General features: G+C 38.6%; 1 long non-coding RNA gene across 2 annotated transcripts; it reads left to right on the top strand.

Annotated features, from left to right (window-relative positions):
• Positions 1-4,612: 4,612 nt before the first annotated feature.
• On the top strand, positions 4,613-7,256 carry LOC144320284 (uncharacterized). Of its 2 annotated transcripts, none has more exons than XR_013385825.1 (3): positions 4,613-4,712; positions 5,825-6,041; positions 6,966-7,256. It is a non-coding gene; the product is annotated as an uncharacterized LOC144320284 (long non-coding RNA). The 2 variants fall into 2 exon arrangements; XR_013385826.1 differs by having other exon boundaries at positions 5,825-6,050.
• The last annotated feature ends 367 nt before the right edge of the window (positions 7,257-7,623 follow it).

The following is a 7,623-nucleotide window of genomic DNA, read 5'->3' as shown; positions in this document are numbered from 1 at the left end:
AGTAACTGCAAAAACCTGGGGAATTTTGCTATCTTCTGCAAATCCGTGATTCTCCTCTGACTAGTTGAGTTAAAGAATAAGTTCCGAACGGGCTTGACTGGGCTTGGCGTGAATTTTTCCTGTCTAGCGATGTTCTATTCTTACTGCTAGATAATATTGTAATTGTAAATTAAGTGAAATGTGGGGGTAGTCTGGCGTCTGATAGAAATTGAGGGAAAGGGGATCCCTGGGTGGTGCAGCAGTTTGGCGCCTGCCTTTGGCCCAGGGCGCGATCCTGGAGACCTGGGATCGAATCCCACATCGGGCTCCCGGTGCATGGAGCCTGTTTCTCCCTCTGCCTATGTCTCTGCTTCTCTTTCTCTCTCTGTGACTATCATAAATAAATAAAAAAAAATTAAAAAAAAAAAAAAAAAAGAAATTGAGGGAAGGCAGTTTATAGGAAATATTTTCCTCCCAGATAAAACGACAAAGCTTGAAGAGGGGACCCCACCTTTCAGCTTTCCCTTCCTTAAGTGGGGTTGTGTGAGTATCATCTTGTGACCAGGTGGGAACAAATCTAAAGATGAAAAGCTAACATGTTGAAGATGGTATGGAAAAGACATCAATACTTGCTGATATCCTTCAGGTATTGCACCAACCTTGGTACTACCTGTATCTAGACTTTGTTGTGTAAGATAATTAAAGATCTTTATTGTCCAGACTCCAGGTTTGTGTTGCTTTGTTGTTTGCTTCTTGAAGCTGAAAGCGTTTGCAAAGATAGAAGAGGTGAAATTCTCTCTTGACGAAAAAAAAGTTCTGCTTGGAAAGCTGGGGGTTGGTTATATTTGAACTCCTATAAAGCCTTTTAAATTAGGGTGCTACCCTCCCCCCACCCCCGAGTCCTTTTTGAATAATGTGTAGTTTGGAAAGATACAATAGCCTGAAATTATTTCAGTCGCTATTTGGGTATGATTATGAATGTGATAGAAACTTCCTTTATCTCTATCCTCTAAGGTATGTTAGTAATCATCCCCCAAGCATATGGCCCACTGAGATACATCTAAAGGATCTCATGACTAAAGTTTTATTAGATAGTGATAAATAACCTCATCCCAACAATAGCTAGCTCTCTTGAGGTCCTGGAAATCTTGCTTCCAAAATTCCTCAGAGACTTAACACTATCCCTAATACCCTCCCAACTTGAAACTATATAATGAGCCACTCCTGATGACCCCAGGGCAGCTTTTTCTGCCCACAGGTCCGTTGCTGTGCTTTAATAAAACCACGTTTTTGCACCAAAGACGGCTCAAGAATTCTTTCTTGGTGGTCAGCTTTGAACTCTAACATCTTTCCTACATCAAATGTACCTGACAGAAGTGGTAAAGATGGGCAAAAAATATAACCCAGATTTAGTAATAATAGGGGTTATGACCAATCACATATATTGGGTACTATTGTAAATAAGATTTTAAAGTTTGCTTTAAATAATTAATACAGTAAGAGGTAATGACAAATATGTAATTATAGGACACTTGGGGGGGGGGACCCGAACTTACTTTGGTGGCTCTAAATGAACTAGTATTTATATCCTATATAGTCTTGTACAGCCACTATAGAAAACAGTAATGGAAGTTTCTCAAAAAAATTAAAAATAGAACTACCATATGATCTAGCAATTCCATGTCTGGGACTATATCCAAAAGAAACAAAAACACTACATCAAAGATAGCTCTGAACCTTTATGTTCACGGTAGCATTATGTATGATAGCCAAGACATGGAAACAATCCAAATATCTGTGGGAGGATGAGTGAACAAAGAAATTGTGGTATAAATATACAATGGAAATTTATTCAGTCACAAAAAAGAAGGAAATACTGCCATTTGTGACAACACGGATGGACCTTGAGGGCATTATGTTAAGTGAAAGAAGTCACACAGAGAAAGACCAATACTGTATCATTTCACTTTTATGTGGAATAAAACAAAACTCCTAGAAAGAGAGGTAAGATTTGTGGTTACCAGAGGTGGGTGGGGGAGGTAGGGAATTGGATAAAGGTGGTTAAAAGGTACCAACATCCAGTTATAAAAAAGTACTGGAGATGTAATGTACAACATGATGATTATAGCTAATGTGGTGTATTTGGTATGGTATATTTGGAAGTTGTTTTTTTTTTTTTTTTTTTTAAATATTTTACAATGAAACAACTTAGAATCAGCTTTTTTTTTTTTTTAATTTTTATTTATTTATGATAGTCACCAAGAGAGAGGGAGAGAGGCAGAGACACAGGCAGAGGGAGAAGCAGGCTCCATGCACCGGGAGCCCGACGTGGGATTCGATCCCGGGTCTCCAGGATCGCGCCCTGGGCCAAAGGCAGGCGCCAAACCGCTGCGCCACCCAGGGATCCCAATTAATACTTTTATATAAAGAACATAAAAGAGGGGGGATCCCTGGGTGGGATCCCAATTAATACTTTTATATAAAAAACATAAAAGAGGAGGGATCCCTGGGTGGGATCCCAATTAATACTTTTATATAAAAAACATAGAAGAGGGGGGATCCCTGGGTGGCGCAGCGGTTTGGCGCCTGCCTTTGGCCCAGGGCGCGATCCTGAAGACCCGGGATCGAATCCCACATCGGGCTCCCGGTGCATGGAGCCTGCTTCTCCCTCTGCCTGTCTCTCTTTCTCTCCCTCTCTCTGTGACTATCATAAATAAATTTTAAAAAAATTTTTAAAAAACATAAAAGACCTAGAATAGACAAAAATCTTTTTTTAAAGATCTTATTTATTTATTCATGAGAGGCACACAGAGAGAGGAAGAGAGGCAGAGACACAGGCAGAAGCAGGCTCCATACAAGGAGCCTGACATGGGACTCGATCCCAGGTCTCCAAGATCACGCCCGGGGCTGAAGGTGGCGCTAAACCGCTGAGCCACCCGGGCTGCCCGACAAAAAAACTTTTGAAATAGAAGAACAAAGTTGGAGGATTTATAGTACTAGATTTCATTACTTACTGTAAAACAACAATAATCAAGACAGTGTGATACTGGCATAAAAATAGACTTTTAGATCAAAGCAACAAAATAGTGTCCAGACGGGCAGTCCGGGTGGCTCAGCGGTTTAGCGCCGCCTTCAGCCCAGGGTGTGATCCTGCAGACCCAGGATCGAGTCCCATGTCGGGCTCCCTGCGTGGAGCCTGCTTCTCCCTCTGCCTGTGTCTCTGCCTCTCTCTCGTGTCTCTCATGAATAAATAAATAAACAAAATCTTAAAAAACAAAACAAAACAAAAACAAAACAAAAAAAACCCCACAAAATAGTGTCCAGAAAAAAATACACACATACATGATCAACTTACTTCAATAAAATTGCTAAGGGAATTCAAAGAGAAAAGGAAATTCTTTTAAACAAATGGTGGTGGAATAACAGCATATCCCTGTAGAAAATATTTGATCCTCAATTCTTAACTTGTACTATATATAAAAATTAACTTCGAATGGGTCATAGTCCAAGGCTTAAAAATTAAAACTATAATTTTCCTAGAAGAAGCAGAAAAGAGAACCTTGGAGTAGGCAGAGATTTCCTAGACAGGACACAAAAACACTAGTCATAAAAGAAAAATTTGATAAATAAGACTTCATCAAAATTTACTATGAAAAAAAATTACTATGCTTACTCTTTGAAAGGCATTATTAGAAAAATTAAAAGGCAAGCATAGACTGGAAAAATAATCACAATACATATGTCCAATGAAAGATTTATATCTAAGATATGTAAACAACTCACTTTATAACTTAATAATTAAAAAAATAAAAAAACAAACAAAAAATAATTTAAAAAACAATCCAATGAAAATGGGCAAATGTTTTGAACAGACATTTCACAAAAGAAAAATACCAAAAAGAACAGCCAAAAATCAGGGTGCCTGGGTGGCTCAGTCGAGTGAGCATTCAACTCTTGATCTCAGGGTTGTGAGTTCAAGCCCTCAGTTGAGCTCCACACTGGGCATGGAGCCTACTTAAAAAAAAAAAGAGAGAGAGAGAATAGCCAAAGTCACATAAAAAGAGACTCATAATCATTAGTTATTAAGGAAATGCAAAATAAAACCACAATGATATACTACCACGTACTACCAGAATTGCTGAAGTTAATTGATGGACAATTCCAGGTATTGGTTGGGTCTATGAACCAAGTAGAACTTTCATAAATTACTGCTAAGGAATGCAAAATGATACAATCACTTGGCAGATTCCTATAATATTAAATGTACACTTACTAAATGACCAAGCAATTCCATATCTAGCTATTTTTTCAAGAGAAATGAAAATATATATTCACAAAAGGACTTATACAGGAGTATTTATAGCAGTTTTATTCATAATAGCACCAAACTGGAAACAACTCAAATAGTCATTTGTGTGTGAATGGATGAATTTCAGTATATTCATACAATGGAATGCTACTCATCAATAAAAAACAGTGGACTAGTGAAACACGAAACAACATGGGGGAACCTCAGAAACACTATACTAACCAAAAGAAGCCAGATACATAATTCAGTTGCATTATCTGAAGTTCTAGAACTGTGACACGAATCTAATGTGACAGCAGATTGGTGATTGCCTGGAACTGTGTGGGTGTGTGGGGGAGGGTAGAACTGACAGCAGAGAGGCCAGAGGGAATGTTTTGTGATGATAGAAATATTGTACATCTCTATTGTGTTGGTGGTTATCCAGGTGAATAACACTTATTAAAAACTCAATAAGCAATCCACTTAAATTTTATGTGTTATACATCAGTACATGTGACTTATAAGGGAAAAAAGTTTATAGAAGTCATTGCTCTGTCAAAATAGTGTATTTGCTTCAGTTCTCCATAAATTTCAAGTAAAAAAAAAATTAATTCTGTGGGGGGATGTCTGGGTGGCTCAGCAGTTGAGCATCAACCTGTGGCTCAGGTCATGAGCCTTTGCCTTTGCCTTTGGCTCAGGTCATGATCCCATTGTCCTGAGGTGGACTTCTCAGGTTCCCCGCAGGGAGCCTACTTCTCCCTTTGCCTCTGTCTCTCTCTCTTTCATGAATAAATAAATAAATAAAATCTTTAAAAAATTAATTCTCTAGATAATTATTTTACTTTTTCACCTAGCATGGGTATTCATTCTTTGGTATCTTTGAGATATTTGGTGCCTTTGAGAGATATACATAAAGTGCTCTGGCAGTTCTGAGGAGAGACATTATTTCTAACTAAGAGAACACCAGGGATGGCTTCATGGAGGAAACCATTTTTAATCTTAGCCTTAGTTAATAGAAACAGAGAAAGAGAAAGAAAATGATGTGACATTCCAGGCAGAATGGACAATACAGCGAAGCAATATTGTCTTATAAAAATCCACTGTTCAGAGAGACTTCAAGTCTGCACTTCACTGTTTATTATATCATGTCTCTACATCAAACATCTATATGTAATTATCTGTCACCTTTAATTATATGTGGGTGATTTTTCCCTACGCAGAATGCTGTTTATGCTTAATCAGGAAATCTTTTAAAAGAGTCATCTATAGGAATACATTAACTTAAAAATTGGCACTAGCTATAACTAAATAATTCCTGCCATTACAAGAATTTATAGTACCGTGTAAAATGCCATTCATTTATTCAACAAAGTGTTTGTTGAGTGCCTGTTATGTACCTGGTACTGTTCTAGGCAATAAAAACCACTCTGTAATGAATGAAAAACCATTTTTGGTGGAGTATGATATCAGTAGTCCTATTTGGTCTTCCTTTAAAAAAGATATGTATTTTTACCTAAATATTGGTCTTCCATAATTTTTCTTTTATTCATTTTCCAGCACTAAACACTCTAGATTTGTCGTCTAGATATGGAGAAAATACAGATGTATAACATGATTAAAGTACTTTAACAATGAGTATACAGTGAAGTGTTCAGTAACAGAATACAGATTGTGTGGGAAAAATTAACAACAGTCCAGGGAATTTCGTGGAAGAGGAAAATGGATGAGATTTTGGTTGGTGCTTCTAGGAAGGGAAGCAGCCTCGGACACAGCAGTGAGTATGGTATGTAGAAGACACTATGAAGACTGGTCTTCAATTGAGTTTATTTTATTTTATTTTTTTAAATTTTTAAAAATTTATGACAGTCACACAGAGAGAGAGAGAGAGAGAGAGGCAGAGACACAGGCAGAGGGAGAAGCAGGCTCCATGCACCGGGAGCCTGATGTGGGATTCGATCCCGGGTCTCCAGGATCGCGCCCTGGGCCAAAGGCAGGCGCCAAACCGCTGCGCCACCCAGGGATCCCTCAACTGAGTTTAAATCTGTAAATCTCTTTTTTTTCTTTTTAAAAGATTTATTTGTTTTCAAGAGAGATAGAGCGTGAGCCTGCGTGAGCAGAGGGAAAGGGCATAGGGAGAGGGAGAAGCAAGCTCTCTGATGAGCAAGGAGCTGGATGTGGGGCTGGATCCCAGGATCCTGGGATCATGAATTGAGCTGAAAGCAGATGCCTAACTGACTAAACTACCCAAACACCCACCCCCAACCCCCATTTTAAGTTAATGACCTCTTTAAAGATCTTATATTCAAATATAATTACGGGGTGAAATACTGGAGGATTAGAATTTCAACATACAAATTTTGGGGGGGACACAATTCAGGTTATAGCATTATTTTATTTTTATTTATTTATTTTTTATAGCATTATTTTAAAAATAATTATTATATTATTGGTGAGATCAGAAACAAAAAATGAGGGGCACCTGGCTGGCTCAGGTGGAACAGCATGTGACTCTTGATCTTAGGGTTGTGATTTTGAGCCCCATGTTGGGTAAAGAGATTACTAAAATAAATAAATAAACCTTAAAAATTCTTTAAAAAAAGAAAAAATGGGGTGAATATGAGTAGAGCAGATGTAGATAACTGCAGAAAAATAGATTATTATTTTTTAAAAGATTTATTTATTTATTTATGATAGACAGAGAGAGGAGAGAGGCAGAGACACAGGAGGAGGGAGAAGCAGGCTCCATGCCGGGAGCCCGACGCAGGACTCGATCCTGGGACTCCAGGATCATGCCCTGGGCCAAAGGCAGGTGCCAAACCGCTGAGCCACCCAGGGATCCCCAGAAAAATAGATTAAATAAAAGAATGGAACTTAAATTATTATGTGCTGGGTATCGTGCTACATTGTGTTTACTATCCCACTAAATCATTGATTTTTTTTAAAGATTTTGTTTGTTTATTTATTTGACACAGAGAGAGCAGGGAGCCGGATGTGGGGCTTAATCCCAGGACCCTGGGACCATGACCTGAACTGAAGGTAGACACTCAACCGATTGAACCACCCAGGTGCCCTAAATCATTGATTTAAGCATTTATCTCAGGGACACTTGAGTGGCTCAGAGGTTGAGCGTCTGCTTTGGCTCAGGTGGTGATCCCGGGGTCCGGGGATCCAGTCCCGCATCAGGCTCCCTGTGAGGAGCCTGCTTCTCCCTCTGCCTGTGTCTCTGCTGCTCTCTCCTGTCTCTCATGAATAAATAAATAAAATCTTTTAAAAAACACATTAATTTAATATGGCACCAATTTTGGGAAAATGTTGAATCTTGATAAGTTATGTGTTTTGGATTTTATTGCACAGAC

The sequence above is a fragment of the Canis aureus genome, chromosome 9 (assembly GCF_053574225.1).
Source record: "Canis aureus isolate CA01 chromosome 9, VMU_Caureus_v.1.0, whole genome shotgun sequence".
NCBI classification, from domain to species: Eukaryota; Metazoa; Chordata; class Mammalia; order Carnivora; family Canidae; genus Canis; species Canis aureus.
The sequence above is the reverse complement of the archived record's forward strand: the minus strand, read 5'-3'. Positions and strand labels throughout refer to the sequence as shown.